At 46.3% G+C, this 17,995-nt stretch overlaps 1 protein-coding gene across 4 annotated transcripts in view; it reads right to left on the reverse strand.

The window, feature by feature from the left end:
* The window catches only part of LOC141156754 (flavin-containing monooxygenase 3-like), a 252,205-nt gene that overhangs the window by 208,076 nt on the left and 26,134 nt on the right, over positions 1–17,995 (reverse strand). The window contains exon 1 of one of the 4 annotated variants that reach the window (XM_073643107.1): positions 13,529–13,653. The exons of the other annotated variants lie outside the window; for them this stretch is intronic. The gene's annotated coding sequence lies outside the window, so the exon portion shown is untranslated. Of the gene's footprint in view, positions 1–13,528; positions 13,654–17,995 lie in introns of those variants that run through there. 4 annotated transcript variants of the gene reach the window in all.

Raw genomic sequence — 17,995 nt, forward strand, 5'->3', positions numbered from 1 at the left:
CTATTAAAAGCATCCTCTTGTTGTTTATTAGAATATATGGAGATCACAATGGCTGATAGAATTATTTGATGCTCACTTACAAAATATTAGCAAGTGACAGGTAAATCCATGAAGAAATCCCAACAAAATACTCCACAATGGTAGTTTATCAATCCAATTGCCATCAAATCATAGCTGATCCAGGATTCAAATTTGATAAATTATAGTATGTTCCATCTAAAAATACTCCTCCACACCTTGGGCTATGTTCACACGCAGCGTTTTTGATGCGTTTCTGCACTTTTGCATTGCTTTCAACCAAGACAAATGCATTCACCAGGAAATGTCATTTTAACATTTTACAACCTTATCTGGCCATGTGGTGTGTGACACATCATCAGACACATGCATACAGTGCTGAAAAGACATGGGAACAGCATGGGGAAGACCTCTGGAAGCATCTCTGACTCCCAGGTCACTGCCTAAAAGTGTTCCCATTATAAGTGATCCTTGACGCATGCGAAGATGCCTCCCGCCATGCAACTGTCGTTGCAGACTTGCAACAATCACCGTCCACGTCCTTGTCCCAGTGCAGCGTTCAGTTGTCTCTACTCCATTCTTTGGAATGCAAGAGCAAGTATGCTGCCAGCCACCCACCCACAGGCTGCAATACTATACTGCCAAATTTTTGACAGCTGCTTGCACTTGAAATGTGGCCTTCTAGGCTCGTGGAGGCGGAAGCTGTCCACAATCTTATGGCAGCGTCGACCAGGTATCTATACTTGGTCCCCAGCCCCCACTATTTCGCCTTCCACAAGCACGGGTCCCACAACATTACCCGTGCCCTCCCCAGTGCACTTACTGGGAAGGACCATCTACCCACAAACATGTGGTCAAGTGAATGTGGCCAGTGACGGTACAGAGCCAGTCCACAGCTTTTTTTGCTGAGTTGTATTTCACCACAGCCATATTCTTTAGCTTGGTGAAAGGACTTGGGAAACCATATCTACCCAGCTGTCATTCCTCCCAGGAAGTCCTCTAAAGCTGCTTTCACTAGAAATGTGGCGTTTTAGGCTCGTGAAGGCGGAAGCTGTCCACAATCTAATGGCGGCGGCGACCGGGTATCCATACTCGGTCCCCAGCCGCCACTATTTCTCCGGGTATCGTCTCCGCCTTCCACAAGCACGGGTCCCACAACATTACCTGTGCCCTCCCCAGTGCACTTACTGGGAAAAACAGCCTAACCACAAACACGTGGACAGGTGAATGTGGTCAGGGACGGTACGGAGCCAGTCCACAGCTTTTTTTTGTTGAGAGTTGTATTTAGCTCGGTGAAAGGACTGGCATAGAGGGAAACCGTATCTAATCTGGGTGTCATTTCTCCCAGGAAGTCCTCTAATGCAGCTTGTTGCAGAACCAATGGCAGCCTGTCCAACATCAACTCGCACATGTCGGTGGTGCTTTGACACACAAACATCTTTCTTTGCGCATTTAATTTCATGACTACAGAGTTGGGCAATGGCCTGATCTGCAATGCGGTTTGAGAAATAACATGCATAAGCACGTCCAATCCACATTAAAAATGCAGCCATAGAGTGTCCGGGAACCTTCCCCCATACTTTTCTTAGTCAGGGCTGCTTCTCAACAGGAATGGATAGACCCACCAGAAAACCAGAGACTCCTCTGGTGGGCCCTGGCTTCTCCTTCAGGAAAGTTCATAGTGCCGAGGTGAGGCCATGATGATGATAGAGACCACCATCTACTTAGTTTTCTGTTACTTGGAATGCATGCGCAAGTATGCAGCCAGCCACCCACCCACATGCCGCAACACTAAACTGCTAGATTTCTAGGCAGCTCTTTGCACTTGAAATGTGGCCTTTTAGGCTCGTGGAGGCAGAAGCTTTTCATAACCTCATGCCGGCAGCGGCTGGGTGTCCATACTTGGGTCCCAGCCGTCAGTATTTCTCCCGGTATCATCTCCACCTTCCACAAGCACGGGTCCCACAACATTACCCATGCCCTCCCCTTTCTAGGCATCTTTTTGCACTTGAAATGTGGCCTTTTAGGCTCGTGGAGGCAGAAGCTTTTCATAACCTCATGCCGGCAGCGGCTGGTTGTCCATACTTGGGTCCCAGCCGTCAGTATTTCTCCCGGTATCATCTCCACCTTCCACAAGCACGGGTCCCACAACATTACCCATGCCCTCCCCAGTGCACTTACTGGGAAGGACCGCCTAACCACATACACGTGGACAGGTCAATGTGGCCAGGGACGGTATGGAGCCAGTCCACAGTTTTGTTTGCTGAGAGTTGTATTTAGCTCGGTGAAAGGACTGGCATAGAGGGAAAACGTATCTACCCCGCGTGTCATTTCTCCCAGGAAGTTCTCTAATGCAGCTTGTTGCAAAAGAGGTTTCCAACATCAACTCGCACTTGTCGGTGGTGCTTTGGCACACAAACATCTTGCTTTGCGCATTTAATTTCATGACTACAGAGTTGGGCAATGGCCTGATCTGCAATGCGGTTTGAGAAATAACATGCATAAGCACATCTGATCCACATTAAAAATGCAGCCATAGAGTGTCCGGGAACCTTCCCACACACTTTTCTTAGCCAGCACTGCTTCTCGGAAGGGTTGGACAGTCCTACCAGAGAATTCTCTGGTGTGCCCTGGTTTCTACCTCAGGAGAGTTTATGATAGCGCTAACTTTGCAGCTGCTATGGGGCTCTTGAAAGGGGGAGAAAGGTGAGCCCTCAGAATCAAATCCTCTGGTGGGCACAATGTTTTTCAATCTGAAACAGCTTCTCAGTGGGAGTTGTATTTCACCACAGCCATATTCTTTAGCTCAGTGAAAGGACTGGCATAGAGGGAAACCGTATCTACTCCGGCTGTCATTTCTCCGTCACCAGGTTCCGCCCATTGTCACACACGACCATACCTGGCTGTATGTTCAGCAGTGAGAGCCACAGATCAAGCTGCTGTGTTACAGCTTTCAACAACTCTGCAGCGCTGGGCGGTTTGTCACCTAAGCATTAAGCATATTATCTTCAGCACAGCCTGTTGCCGCTTGGCAAAGGCAGTGCTGCAGTGATTTCAGCTTGTGACTGACGTGGTCATTTCAGAGATGGAGGAGGAGGTGCTGGAGCTGAACAATGTAATTACATTGAGGTTACATTGGCGACTCTGTTTTTTTATACTATAGAAAGATCCTACTGTTTTTTTTTGCGCTATTTTTTAAGACAAATGCATTCACTGCGAAATGTAATTTTAACATTTTACAACCTTATCTGGCAATGTGGTGTGTGACACATCATCAGACACATCCTGTTTCATTTATGATGGAGGGACTCTGAAAGTCACAAAGCCTATTTTTATAGGGCCATCAGGCGGCCCTTACTATTCTTAAAAGGCCAGCAGTCAGCCCTCACTATTGTTAGAGAGCCATCAGCCGGCTAGGCTTTGTTGTTTCCATTATTAACAAGTGGGTTTCCTATACTGCTATTGCGTATGCAGTGACTGCAAGGGCTGCCAAAAATTTGGACGCAACCCAGTACCCCTTTGAAGAGACATAGAGGAGGATCGCAGTAAAAAAAATGTTCCCATTATAAAGGAGAGGGTCTCCTATAGTGGTAATGCCCATTCTGTGACTGCAAGGGCTGCCAAAATTTGGGAAAAACACCAATTTAAAAACACAGAGCAGGGCCACAGTAACGAGTACGATATGTTCCTATTAAAAAGGAGAGGGTCTGCCATACAGTTATAGGGTATGCAGTGAGTCCAACGGCTGACCAATTTTAGGAAAAACCCCACTAAGAATTTAAAGACACATAGAGCAGGGCCACAGTAATGACAAATTCCCATTAGAAAGGAGAGGGTGTCCCATAGTGTTGGCCTATGCAGTGAATGCAAGGGCTGACAAAAATTGGGAGGCACGCCAATGCCCCTTGGAAGAGACTTAGAGGGCCTCATAAAAAAATGTTCCCATTAGAAAGGAGCGGGTCTCTTATACTTGTAATGCCCATGCACTAAGTGTATGGGCTGACAAACATTTACCCTTGGGGGGTATACATGAACATACTGTATAATTTTTTTTTTTTTACGGGCATCATAAAAACCCCTTTAAAAAAATTATGTGGGTCTTACATCACAGACCTCGGTCTCCCTGGTGATATGGTGGTGGAGGATGAGGATGAGGAGAAGGAGGAGGACAAGAACAAATAGCCAAACTCAGGAAGCGTATACCCAAGTATGGGTGTGAAGAGGTGCATGGGAATACACCTCCCAAAAAGACACTGGATTTGAGTTTATGTTATGCTGCTATCATTCGGTGGTGTTGAGAAGTCTGGCCCAATCCAGCCCTTGTTCATTTTTATAAGAGTCAGCCTGTCAGCATTTTCAGTTGACAGGCGGATGCGCTTATCAGTTATAATTCCACTAGCGGCACTAAAAACCCGTTCTGATAAAATGCTAGCGGCATGGCAGGCTATGACCTCCAAGGCATAAAGAGCCAGTTCATTCCACGTATCCAGCTTGGATACTCAATAATTAAAAGGCACAGAGGAATCATGGAGGACGTTGGTACGGCCGGCAAGGTACTCTCTCAGCATCTTCCCAAACTTTGCACTCCTTGTGAGAGTACCCCGCACCTCAGGGCTTGTGCGATGAGATGGTCTGAGAAAACTGTCCTAGAACTTTGAAAGTGTTCCCCTGCCTCTGCTGGACTGCATTTGTGTCTCTCTCGCCTGTACTCCTTGGCTGTCCAACGAAATGTGACCTCTGCCGCCAGCGTTTTCAGATGGGAATTTTTTTAAGAGTTCCACAACAAGGGCCTTCTGGTACAGCCCCATTTTTGTATAACTGTCCACCTTAGGAATAAGAGATATAAATTTCTCCTTGTAGCGGGGGATCTAAAAGTGTCACCAACCAGTAATGACTGTCACCCAAAATTTTAAGAACGCAAGGGTCATGGGAAAGGCAGCGTAACAAATTCAGCCATGCGTGCCAGACTGCTAACAAGCAAAACTTCCGTGTCCGCACCAATAGGATGTAAACAATGGTGCAGCGGTCTCAGGGAGCGCCAAAGGAATACTAGACAATTTAATAGATGATAACCGACCTTTATTCTTCCTCCAATACCACTGCAACAACGCTTTTCGACGGTCTAAGCCGTCTTCATCAGGTGGGGTAAAGGAGAATGTTACAATGATAGCTTTATAAAGGGGTGGTATTTTACATAATTTAGACCATGTGTTGTAATCAATTAACCCTTTCATTGAAAAACTCCATATAATGCATTCTTTACCAATTAACCTCTAATTTCCCCTTGAAACAGCATTGTGCACTCATATTTAAAAATCCCTACATGGATTCATAAACTCACAATTCTTAATAAAAACTTCCTATTTGTGTTTAAATTTTTTTTAAAAATTATTATTATTTTTTTTATTTTTATTACCAACTATTAAAATCACCCTGGGGACCTTTTTAGGGTGTCTTGACAGTGCTATACTGCGATTTCCAGCCCCCAATTCAAAAGTTAAGTTTCTTAAAGAGACAGTACACTTTCAAATAAAATGGCTGAAAACCTTGTACCGTTGCCCACTACGATTATAAACCCCATACATTTTTAAAATCACCCTGGGAACCTTCCCAGGGTGTCCTAACAATGCTATGCTTGTAACCGACGACAATGGTTTACTGGAAGCATAGGTTCCTATCATGATAATGGATAGTATTGGGTTTTAGGAGCTTCATAATAGTAGTGGGCAATCGTACAAGGTTATTTTTGGCCATTTTATATGAAAGTGTACTGTCTCTTTAAGAAACTTAACTTTTGAATTGGGGGCTAGAAATCGCAGTATAGCACGGTCAAGACACCCTAAGAAGGTCCCCAGGGTGATTTTAATAGTTGGTAATAAAAAATAAAAATATGTAAATAAATAATAATTTTTACATTTTTTTAAACACAAATAGGAAGTTTTTATTAAGAATTGTGAGTTTATGAATCCATGTAGGGATTTTAAATATGAGTGCACAATGCTGTTTCAAGGTTAAATAAGAGGTTAATTGGTAAAGAATGCATTATATGGAGTTTTTCAATGAAAGGGTTAATTGATTACAACACGTGGTCCAAATTATGTAAAATGCCACCCCTTTATAAATCTGTCATTGTAACATTCTTCTTTACCCCACCTGATGAAGACGGCTTAAGGCCCCGTCACACTTAGCAACGCTGCAACGATCCCGACAACGATACGACCTGTCAGGGATCGTTGCTGCGTCGCTATGTGGTCGCTGGTGAGCTGTCAAACAGGCAGGCTCACCAACGATGAGGGGAGCAGCGACATCGTGGAAAGAATCTTTCCACGATGTCCTGCTCCGGTTACCAGCCTGCTGCTGAAGGAGGAGCAGGCTGGTAACCATGATAAACATCGGGTTACTAGGGGCACACGCGCCCCTAGTAACCCGTTGTTTATCATGGTTACCACTCTGCTACGGTGAGCGGGAGGTTACCGCTCACTTTAGCAGGCTCGTAACCATGATAAACAACGGGTTACTAGGTGCGCGTGTGCCCCTAGTAACCCGAAGTTTATCATGGTTACCAGCCTGATCGCTGCTCCCGCTGGTCACACACAGCAATGTGTGCTGACCAGCGGGAGGGCAATGACCAAAAAATGGTCCAGGACACTTTGCAGCGATCAGTGACCTCACAGCAGGGACCTGATCATTGCAAAGTGTCACACATAGCGACATCGCTGGTGAGGTCGCTGTTGCATCACCAAAACCGTGACACAGTAGCGATCTCGCTAGCGATCTTGCTATGTGAGATGGGGGCTTTTGACCGTCGAAATGAGTTGTGGCAGTGGTATTGGAGGAAGAATAAAGGTCGTTTATCATCTATTAAATTGTCCAGTATTCCTTTGGCTATCCCTGAGACCGCTGCACCATTGTTTACATGTGAAATATCTCCATACGGAGCCAAAGCGGCAGGAGCAGTGTAGCATCGGCGTCTCTGCCCCTTGCTAGGCAGAGACGCCGTCCCTCTCACCTCCCCGCTCCTGGCGCGGCGTCCTCCAGCGCTTCTCTCCCCGCTGCTGCCGGCGCGCGCTATTTCCCCGGCAGTGTGCTTAGGGCGTGCGCGCTCCCCCTCTCTTAAAGGGACCGTGCGTGCCGTCCTAAGGAGTCCCCGGCCAATTGCCGGAGGACCCCCATATATAAGGCACCTCCTCCAAAATGGTGGTGCCCGAGCAAAGTTGTTGCAAAGCATACTCACCTCTGCTTCAGCCCTCAGGTTCCGTTTCCAGCCTGACTACCAGTCCTGTCTGCCTGCGTGTCTTCCCTTCAGCCCGGCAGTCTGCCTCCTGCATCTGCCAGTCTGTCTATGGGCAAGTCCACCTGCGGACCAGGAAGCACCTGCCAGTTACCTGCCTGCTACCTGCCGTACTTGCTAGCCCGCTCACCTGGAAGCGCTCACCTGCTACCCGCCTGCTAGCCTACCTGGAGGCTCCGCCGTCACATGCCGTGACCACCTGCCTGCCAGCCAAGAGACTCTTACCTGCTCTGCCATCACTTGCTGTGACCACCTGCCTGCCAGCCAAGAGACTCTTACCCGCTCAGCCGTCACTTGCCGTGACCACCTGCCTGCCAGCCAAGAGACTCTTACCCGCTCAGCCGTCACTTGCCGTGGCCACCTGTTACCTGCCAGTTACCTGCCTCGTCTGTCTGCCGGCTCACCTGGGAGCGCCCACCTGTTGCCCGCCTGCTAGCCTACCTGGAGGCTCCGCCGTCACTTGCCGTGACCACCTGCCTGCCAGCCAAGAGACTCTTACCTGCTCTGCCATCACTTGCTGTGACCACCTGCCTGCCAGCCAAGAGACTCTTACCCGCTCAGCCGTCACTTGCCGTGACCACCTGCCTGCCAGCCAAGAGACTCTTACCCGCTCAGCCGTCACTTGCCGTGGCCACTTGTTACCTGCCAGTTACCTGCCTCGTCTGTCTGCTGGCTCACCTGGGAGCGCCCACCTGTTGCCCGCCTGCTAGCCTACCTGGAGGCTCCGCCGTCACTTGCCGTGACCACCTGCCTGCCAGCCAAGAGACTCTTACCTGCTCTGCCATCACTTGCTGTGACCACCTGCCTGCCAGCCAAGAGACTCTTACCCGCTCAGCCGTCACTTGCCGTGACCACCTGCCTGCCAGCCAAGAGACTCTTAGTCTCCACTCTTAGTCTTTGCACTCCAGCGGTGCAAAGCTGAGGGCCTTGAGTTTTCATAAAATGTCGGCATTGAGCAGAGTCCCCTTCCCAATGATTTCCTTGCGGTGGGTTTGGGGAATATGGCGGCGCATGCGCAGATTGAGATCTTGGGAGCCGGGGTCCGCAGCATTGCCCCATTCCTGCCGATGCTGTTTCCTGCAGCAGTGACCCTGCTTCACCTCAGCCTGTAAACTACATTTGCATTGTAAGACGCACACCCATTTTCCTCCCAAATTTTGGGGAAAAAAATTGCGTCTTATAATCTGAAAAATAAGGTCTATACATTTGGTATCACTGTAATCACACTAACCTGCAAAATAAAGCTAGTGGATAATTTTTTTCATACAGTGAATATTGTAAAAATAAGAACCATGAACAATAGCAGAATTACTTTCCTCCATTCTACCTACAATTTTTTTTCCCCATTTTTCACCTTTATATTATAATAGTTAATACAGTTACATAGTAAACTAGAAATAAATTAGGAATAAAAAAAACTGCAATTCATCATGAAAATAAACAAGCCTTCATATAGCTATATAAAAATAAAAAAAATTAATGAGTCGGATAAAAAAGAAGGAAAAAAATTAAATATGTCTGCAGGTGGAAGGGGTTTAAAGACAAAACCTCACACAAAATATATATTTATATAAGACATTTTATAAATTATGCCTGACTACTACTGTGGAATGCAATACGTCAAAATTATTGGATGAAAGCTGAATTGAATATCAACTAAAACACATGAATGCAATTTCATGCTCATGTGGCGCCCCTGCGGGTTCAGTCGCCACAGAGGTACTGCATCTCACGCTCAGGTAAGGAAGGACTACTGCCCGGGACCCTACAGTATAAAGCGAGAAGCCATCTTCGGAGTGTGTGGAGTCTGAGAGGAGAAGTAGAGGGAGCAGGAGCTCTGCTCAGGAGGAAGGCCTAGCCAGTGATGCCCAAGACAGAGAGACAGAGAGACAGGTTCTGGAGGCCACCCGTACGCCCGAATCTACCAGGAGGTGGAGAGGGTCAGGTCGCACAGAGGGGACCGGTCCCTAAACTAGCAGAGTTCTTTAAGTCTCAACTAGGAAACCGGAGGCTGCAGTATTTCAGGTACTGCAGCCACAAGCCACATCTAATCACCAGAAAGGTGGCCATAGAGGACCCAGGGGACAGAGAAGACGTCGCCCGGCAAGGTCCACGGCCACTGGCCTGAGACACTAGGTGTAAGGTGCAGGGAGACGGCCAGAAGGAACACACAGAAGGGGGTATCACCAGGTATTGTGCGCCTAGAGACTGTGTTCTATACTGAATGTTGTGCCCGCCCCAGAAGAACGGGCGCCACTTTGTGCGAGACAAAAGACAACAAGAAACCACCTCCCATCATGGGCCGGGTTCCAGAATTGCGCCAAAAGCGAGGCCCGCCCTAAGCAGCAGTGACATGTATGTGGATGTGTCCATCAAGCTGGGGGGGGCCGTCCCTAGGTGTGTCCGACAGCAAGCTGCCATGGAACAGCCCCTGAAATGGGAAAGGAGAGAAGAAACCTGGGAGACAGGGTGGAGTCTCCTGCAGTCTAGACAGACCGCACCTGGCAGGCAACATGGAGGAGAGTCCGGAGCAAGCTCCCGTCCATGGCCTACAGCGACCAGAAGCACCTCTCACCCTGGAGGAGGCAATGGCGAAGTTGTCCCTGGAAGATACCGAGTTCCTCCATGCCGAGATCCAGAAGCTAGGCCGGAGGATGGAGAGGACCCAGCAGGATGCCATCGCCTGCTTGAAGGAGGAGCTGCTGGGGAAGATTGTGACTCGGCAGCAGCCAGCGCTGCATTGCACCAGCAGCGCCCCAGCCCCGGAGGAGCCTGAACACAGCCAGCAGGCAGAGGATGGCACAGGCACGGCCGCGGGAGCAGGTAAGAGGAGACTCCCTGTCCCGGGCGCTGAGAGTGCTGACCTGCTCCTGGGCCCCCTGGCGGAACCTCCAATCCCGGGAGCCTGCTCCGCCGACCTGCTCCTAGGCCCCCTACCGGAGCCACCTGCCCTTGCACCTGAGTGGGTGTACGGAAGCCCCGTCTACGACTGGTATGCCAAATTTGAAGACCAGCTTACTTAGTTACCCTTTAAGGGTACCAGAGACTGACAGGCTGAGGACTGTGAGCAGCCAAAAACTTTACTCTAAATATTTGCACTTCTTAAAGTGCCCCTTATTGGTTTTATATGACAAGACTGACCTCAGAACAAAAACCTGTTTGGCGTGGCCGAAGACGTGGTCCAACACCTGGATCACCTATGCCCTGCAGCCATGCCCAGGGCCTACATTGAGGGTTTTCGGACGGGTCCCTCATGTTGCTCAAAGTGCACCTTACCAGTGAAAAGGACATTCGGCAGTAAAATTTCACTGTATTTGATTGAAAATGTTTGATATAAGAAATGTTTATCTGCTTGAAAAATGTTTTATATGTGTGAAGAAAAATGTGTTCTTTAAAAAGTTTTATATGGTAATCTGCAACGTGTAAGTGATGTGCCTCCCATAAAGGGAAGAAAAAGTTTGTTCATTATCTTCTATGCGAATGCATTCTAAAAAAATTGTATGTCTAAAATGTGTTTTTACTCTGCCCGGGACCCTAACACGTGCATTCAACACTACACTACTCCAGACCAGCAGGAGGGGCAAGATGCATTGCTTCCCTGCTGAGCCCTGTCCCTGGCTGGAGTGGGGGGAACCAAAGTAGGGGGAACCATGTAGTGGGTGTGGGTGGAGAAAGAAGGTCAGGGGAGCACTTGTTAGGGATAGTATAAAGAGAGAAGCCATCTTGGGAGTGTGTGGAGTCTGAGAGGAGAAGTAGAGGGAGCAGGAGCTCTGCTCAGGAGGAGGGCCCAGCCAGTGAGGCCCAAGACTGAAGAGAGATAGACAGAGATAGAAGCAGGAAAGGCTCCATGAACGTGGAAGGGACCCCAGGGGTACGGGTAGTGCTGGAGGCCACCCGTACGCTCGAATCTACCAGGCGGTGGAGGGGTCAGGTCACACAGAGGGAACCGGTCCCTAAACTAGCAGAGTTCTTTAAGCCTCAACTAGGAAACTGGAGGCTGCAGTATTTCAGGTACTGCAGCCACAAGCCACATCTAATCACCAGAAAGGTGGCCATAGAGGACCCAGGGGACAGAGAAGACGTCACCCGGCAAGGTCCGCGGCCACTGGCCTGAGACACTAGGTGTGAGGTGTGGGGAGACGGCCAGAAGGAACACACAGAAGGGGGTCCCGTTAGTACTCCGGAGAGACCTGGGAGTTTGCTGAACCCCTCCCTGAGTAAGCACAGGACGCCGTGGGAAGTTACTCTAGTACTGGTAACTGGAAGTCTAAGAAACCGTGAGTAAACCCTGAGGACTGCACCTTACTGTCTCTGTGATCATTATCTGCGCCATCCTCTGCAATACACCATAACAGCACAACTACAACATCTACACTGCCCTGGAGCTAAGCTCTACCTGTGGAGAGCTAAACCAACTCTGCTGCATTCACACCAGCTCCAGAGGACCTGCTCAGCAGTGGTGGCTCCCTTTAGCCGCGTACCACAGGTGGCGTCACGAACTGTATATAAAAACTATAAATCCCCCGTAAATAAACCCCTTTTGATTGATTGCCCTGGGTCACGGACCAGGTCACCGCCACTGTGACATCTCCCCTAGCAACGACCGGCCCGGCACAGAGTACCCCACGGCCCAGGGGGAACGTCACCCACATAATAGCATGGAACCAAAACCTTTAAATTACACAAGACAACACAAATCATTAATTCAATATATATCTGCTCTCTACTAGCATAAAAATAATCGATCTGTACATTTTGTATCTATAAACATGTATGTACATAGAGATATATATATGGCTATCTCCAGTATCCAAAGAACTATTTCATACTTATTTCAATGACCTACTAAATGCCAAATCCAAGCAACACTACTCCATCTTCCTCCTTCTGCACCTGTCATCTGCCTTTGACACAGTGGACCATTCCCTCTTACTCCAGATTCTCTCATCTCTTGGCATCACGGACTTGGCTCTATCTTGGATCTCCTCATACTTAACAGACAGGACATTCAGCGTCTCCCACTCACGCACCACCTCCTCATCTCGCCCCCTATCTGTCGGTGTCCCCCAAGGTTCAGTTCTAGGACCTCTGCTCTTCTCCATCTACACCTTCGTCCTGGGACAGCTCATAGAGTCTCATGGCTTTCAGTATCACCTCTATGCTGACGACACACAGATCTACCTCTCTGGACCCGATATCTCCTCCCTACTAACCAGAATCCCACAATGTCTGTCCCTCATCTCATCCTTCTTCTCCGACAGATTTCTAAAACTCAACATGGATAAAACAGAGTTCATCATCTTTCCACCCTCTCATTCACATCCCCCATCCGACCTATCCATCAACGTCAATGGCTGTTCACTCTCCCCAGTCCCACAAGCTCGCAGCCTTGGGGTAACCCTGGACTCTGATCTCTCCTTCAAGCCACATATCCAAGCCCTTTCCACCTCCTGCCGACTCCAACTCAAAAACATCTCCCGGATCCGTGCATTCCTCAGCAAAGACTCTGCAAAAACACTAGTGCATGCCCTCATCATATCCCACCTCGACTACTGCAACCTCCTGCTCCGTGGCCTCCCTTCCAACACTCTTGCACCTCTCCAATCTATCCTAAACTCTGCTGCTCGACTAATCCACCTGTCCCCCCGCTATTCCCTGGCCTCTCCTCTCTGTCAATCCCTTCACTGGCTCCCCATTGCCCAGAGATTTCAGTTCAAAACCCTAACCATGGCATACAAAGCCATCCACAACCTGTCTCCCCCATACATCTGTGACCTAGTCTCCCGGTACTTACCTGCACGCAACCTCCGATCCTCACAAGATCTCCTTCTCTACTCCCCTCTTATCTCCTCCTCCCACAATCGTATACAAGATTTCTCCCGTGCTTCCCCCCTACTCTGGAACTCTCTACCCCAACATATCAGACTCTCGCCGACCGTGGAAACCTTCAAAAGGAACCTGAAGACTCACCTCTTCCGACAAGCCTACAACCTGCAGTAAACACCACTGCACGACCAGCTCTACCCTCACCTAATGTATCCTCACCCATCCCTTGTAGACTGTGAGCCCTCGTGGGCAGGGTCCTCGCTCCTCCTGTACCAGTCGCTGACTCGTTTTGTTAAGATTATGTAAATGCTTTTGTTATGTATATCCCTATCACATGTAAAGCGCCATGGAATAAATGGCGCTATAATAATAAATAATAATAATAATACTTACCTAAATCTGTTCTTTTTCTACAGCATGTCTTATTATCGTATTACAATAATCAAAACAAGTTTCGTCTGCTTGTTTTTACAGGTACGTCGAAACTGAAAGAGCTAAGGGAGGACTTGACTACATAAATGTAACGCGATATTTTGAAATGATCTTTTAATCGCAATCTAAATAAGCATCCCACACAACAATTATCCAGAAGTCACAGTATAAAGCCTATTACAGCTTTCAGCTACATTTTTATTCTTTTAAAGTGAATATATCTTATATTTTCTTTTACTTATTAAATCAAAGTCGCATGTGAAAAATATGAACAACATGAGCTGTATGTAGTTCTGAGCCACCAATTTCCAGTGCAATGCTGATATTGCATTTACTGTCATATGGAGAAGGATAATCTTATTAGAGATAAGAGTCACAGAATTTCTCTTTAACAGATTCCCCAGAAACTGATCCAGGATATAATGCAAATCATTTAGACAAGTAATAACAAATAAAAAACACACAAATTAAAAAATTGAGAAAGAAAATAATCACTGCATGTCTTCATAGCCCCACCTACCTACCCCCCATGCGTACCACCATATGATAAGACTCTCCAAACTTTATTTAATTGCTACACACTCTAGGAATCTTTTTTTAATGTTTTTCCTTTGTGTATCATCTGCAGTTTTGCAGGTAACAATATGAGAAATTGAACTTCTGCATTTTTCAGTCTTTTTTTTCACTTAATAAAATGAGGCATGTTTTGGTCTCTTGTGCAATCTCTGTAGAGTATTATGGTTATCTGAGGACAAAAAATAATTAAATCATATCTGGGCTGATCACCATTTTTTATGCTGCTGTACCCTCTGGACTCTTTTAATGTACAAGAACTCAGGGAATGCCTCTAGTCCCAATATTCACAAGAATCACATTTTTATAAACAGGCATATTCCTTTCCCACTCCCCCCCCCCCCCGTGTGAGAGCGTGTTTTTTGAAGAACGAGTTGTACTTTTGAAAAACAACATTCATTTTATCATATGATGCACTGGAAAGCAGGAAAAAATCAAAGTGCGTTGAAATTGAAAAAAAAAGTGCTAGTTCACGATTTATCTATTGTTCTTTTTGGATGAGAGAGGGGAGTTATTTACCATGATCACTATATGGTAAAACTGACCTGACAGCATGATTCTCCAGGTCAGTACGGTTAAGAGCATACTAAATATGTATCGTTTTTTTTTTTATTTAAGTGGTGAAAGAAAAATTGGAAATCATGTAAAAAGAAAAAATGTTGTGTCGCCATTTTCTGAGACCTGTAACTCTTTCAATTTTCAAGATATAGTGCTCTGTGATTACTATTTTTTTGTGCCCTGAGTTGACGTTTTTACTTACATAATTCTGGGGCAGATACTATTGAGGCAAGGAGACTCCCTCGGCTCTCCGGAGGCAGACACAGGACACACGGTTTGGGTAAGCTTCCTGTGGGTTTATTGTGCAGCATAAACTCCAGCAGCGTCCCAACAAAACAAACACTCCCTCTTGGGGTTAACGGGGAAACAAAAGATCGCCTTTGCCAGCTGTAGATAGTCCTGTGAAGTGTTCGCAACACCAGTCCTCCGGTGTTGCTCTCTGGTGTCAGCCACACATGGCCTGGAGACCTCACTCTCCAAACCACACATTCCTCCCAGGACACAAACTGACTGATGGCCACTTGTTTTTCTTTACTTAGCTGCTTTTTTCTTGCCATAATACAAATTCTAACAGTTTATTCAGTAGGACTATCAGCTGTGTATCCACCAGACTTCTCCACAACACAACTGATGGTCCCAACCCCATTTATAAGGCAAGAAATCCCACTTATTAAACCTGACAGGGCACACCTGTGAAGTGAAAACCATTTCCAGTGACTACCTCTTGAAGTTCATCAAGAGAATGCCAAGAGTGTACAAAGCAGTCATCAAAGCAAAAGGTGGCTACTTTGAAGAATCTAGAATATAAGACATATTTTCAGTTGTTTCACACTTTTTTGTTAAGTATATAATTCCACATTTGTTAATTCATAGTTTTGATGCCTTCAGTGTGAATGTACAATTTTCATAGTCATGAAAATACAGAAAAATCTTTAAATGACAAGGCGTGTCCAAACTTTTGGTCTGTACTGTACCTCCCCTTGCATATAATACCAGTGACTCTGTCACACTATGTTTTGATCACCTCTTATTGCATTTTATTACAATATTGCTGTGGACTAAAAAAATAATTCTGGCATTTTTACTTTTTTTCTCATTATGTAATTACCAATTGGATTAATTTACTTTATATTTTGATATATAAAAGACATTGCTGCACGCAGCGATACCAAATAGGTGTATTTTTTTTTAATTGTTTTAATTTTAATGGGGCAAAAGGGGGGTGATTTGAACTTGTGTTTTTATTTTTTTTTCATATTTTTAAAAACTTAGGGGACTTGAAACTGTGATCGTCTGATCTGTTGTGCCATGCATAGCAGTGCATCAGCACTGCTATGTACAGCTAAAATCATGATCTCCTATGAATAGTGCCGGACTGGCCAAGCAGAGCACCAGAAGATCCTCTGGTGGGCCCTCCTCCTTGCTTTTGTATGTTTGGAGCAGAGACACTTTGGTTGAAGTCTGGAGCATTATTTAGGTTAATACTGACATCTACATTGGGTTCTGTAGTACTAACTTAATAAAACTCTTCGTGCCACCTTAACAACCCCTTCCTCCCCCCCCCCCACTCGCACACACACTTCTGTCTTCTTTACTGTAAGGGCAGAGAGAGGGAGGGGGTCTGTAGACAGCAGCTACACTGAGTGGAGCCTTTTTACCTGCACTCAGCAACTCAGCTGTACATTAAGGTTTTTTTTGTGTGTATATTTATTGGGTATGTATTTATTGTGTGAGTACTTATACTAATGTATAATGTGTCTGTATAACTGTCAGTGGGAGTGAGGGGTCCTCATTCAGTAAGAGGAAAAATTGGTGGTGGGGGTGGAGCCCTCAATCAGTTCTGGGTGACTGGGGGGCCCCATCCCGCAATACCCGTATTTTACTTAATTGAATGAGGACCCCCACACTTACACTGATAGCTATTCACGTATTGTACATTAGTATAAATGTTCATACTCCCTATAAACCTGTACACACTCACCCTTTCTGACAGCTATGTGGGTTGAGCTATGGGCCCTCAATCAGTTATGACCTTATAGGTGATATACAGTGCTGGCCAAAAGTATTAGCAGCCCTGCAATTCTGTCAGATAATACTCAGTTTCTTCCTGAAAATGATTGCAATCACAAATTCTTTGGTATTATTATCTTCATTTAATTTGCTTGCAAGGAAAAAACACAAAAGAGAATGAAGCAAAAATCAAATCATTGATCATTTCACACAAAACTCCAAAAAAGGGCCGGACAAAAGTATTGGCACCCTCAGCCTAATACTTGGTTGCACAGCCTTTAGCCAAAATAACTGCGAACAACCGCTTCCGGTAACCATCAATGAGTTTCTTACAATGCTCTGCTGGAATTGTAGACCATTCTTCTTTGGCAAACTGCTCCAGGTCCCTGATATTTGAAAGCTGCCATTTTGAGATCTCTCCACAGGTGTTCTATGGGATTCAGGTCTGGACTCATTGCTGGCCACCTTAGAAGTCTCCAGTGCTTTCTCTCAAACCATTTTATAGTGCTTTTGGAAGTGTGTTTTGGGTCATTGTCCTGCTGGAAGACCCATGACCTCTGAGGGAGACCCAGCTTTCTCACACTGGGCCCTACATTATGCGGCAAAATTTGTTGGTAGTCTTCAGACTTCATAATGCCATGCACACGGTCAAGCAGTCCAGTGCCAGAGGCAGCAAAGCAACCCCAAAACATCAGGGAACCTCCGCCATGTTTGACTGGAGGGACCATGTTCTTTTCTTTGAATGCCTCTTTTTTTCCTGTACACTCTATGTTGATGCTTTTTCCCAAAAAGCTCTACTCTTGTCTCATCTTACCAGAGAACATTCTTCCAAAACGTTTAAGGCACAATCTTGCGTTGAAATCTCTCGTCAATTTTTCTTTTCCATCCACATCTAGGGAGGTTAGCCACAGTGCCATGGGCTTTAAACTTCTTGATGACACTGCGCACGGAAGACACAGGAACATTCAGGTCTTTGGAGATGGACTTGTAGCCTTGAGGTTGCTCATGCTTCCTCACAAATTGGTTTCTCAAGTCCTCAGACAGTTCTTTAGTCTTCTTTCTTTTCTCCATGCTCAATGTGGTACACACAAGGACACAGGACAGAGGTTGAGTCAACTTTAATCCATGTTAACTGGCTGCAAGTGTGATTTAGTTATTGCCAACACCTGTTAGGTGACACAGGTAAGTTACAGGTGCTGTTAATTACACGAATTAGAGAAGCATCACATGATTTTTCAAACAGTGCCAATACTTTTGTCCACCCCCTTTTTAGGTTTGGTGTGGAAT

Source organism: Phyllobates terribilis, unplaced genomic scaffold (assembly GCF_046119375.1).
Source record: "Phyllobates terribilis strain yellow unplaced genomic scaffold, ASM4611937v1 Scaffold_8__6_contigs__length_399053987, whole genome shotgun sequence".
Classification (NCBI taxonomy): Eukaryota; Metazoa; Chordata; class Amphibia; order Anura; family Dendrobatidae; genus Phyllobates; species Phyllobates terribilis.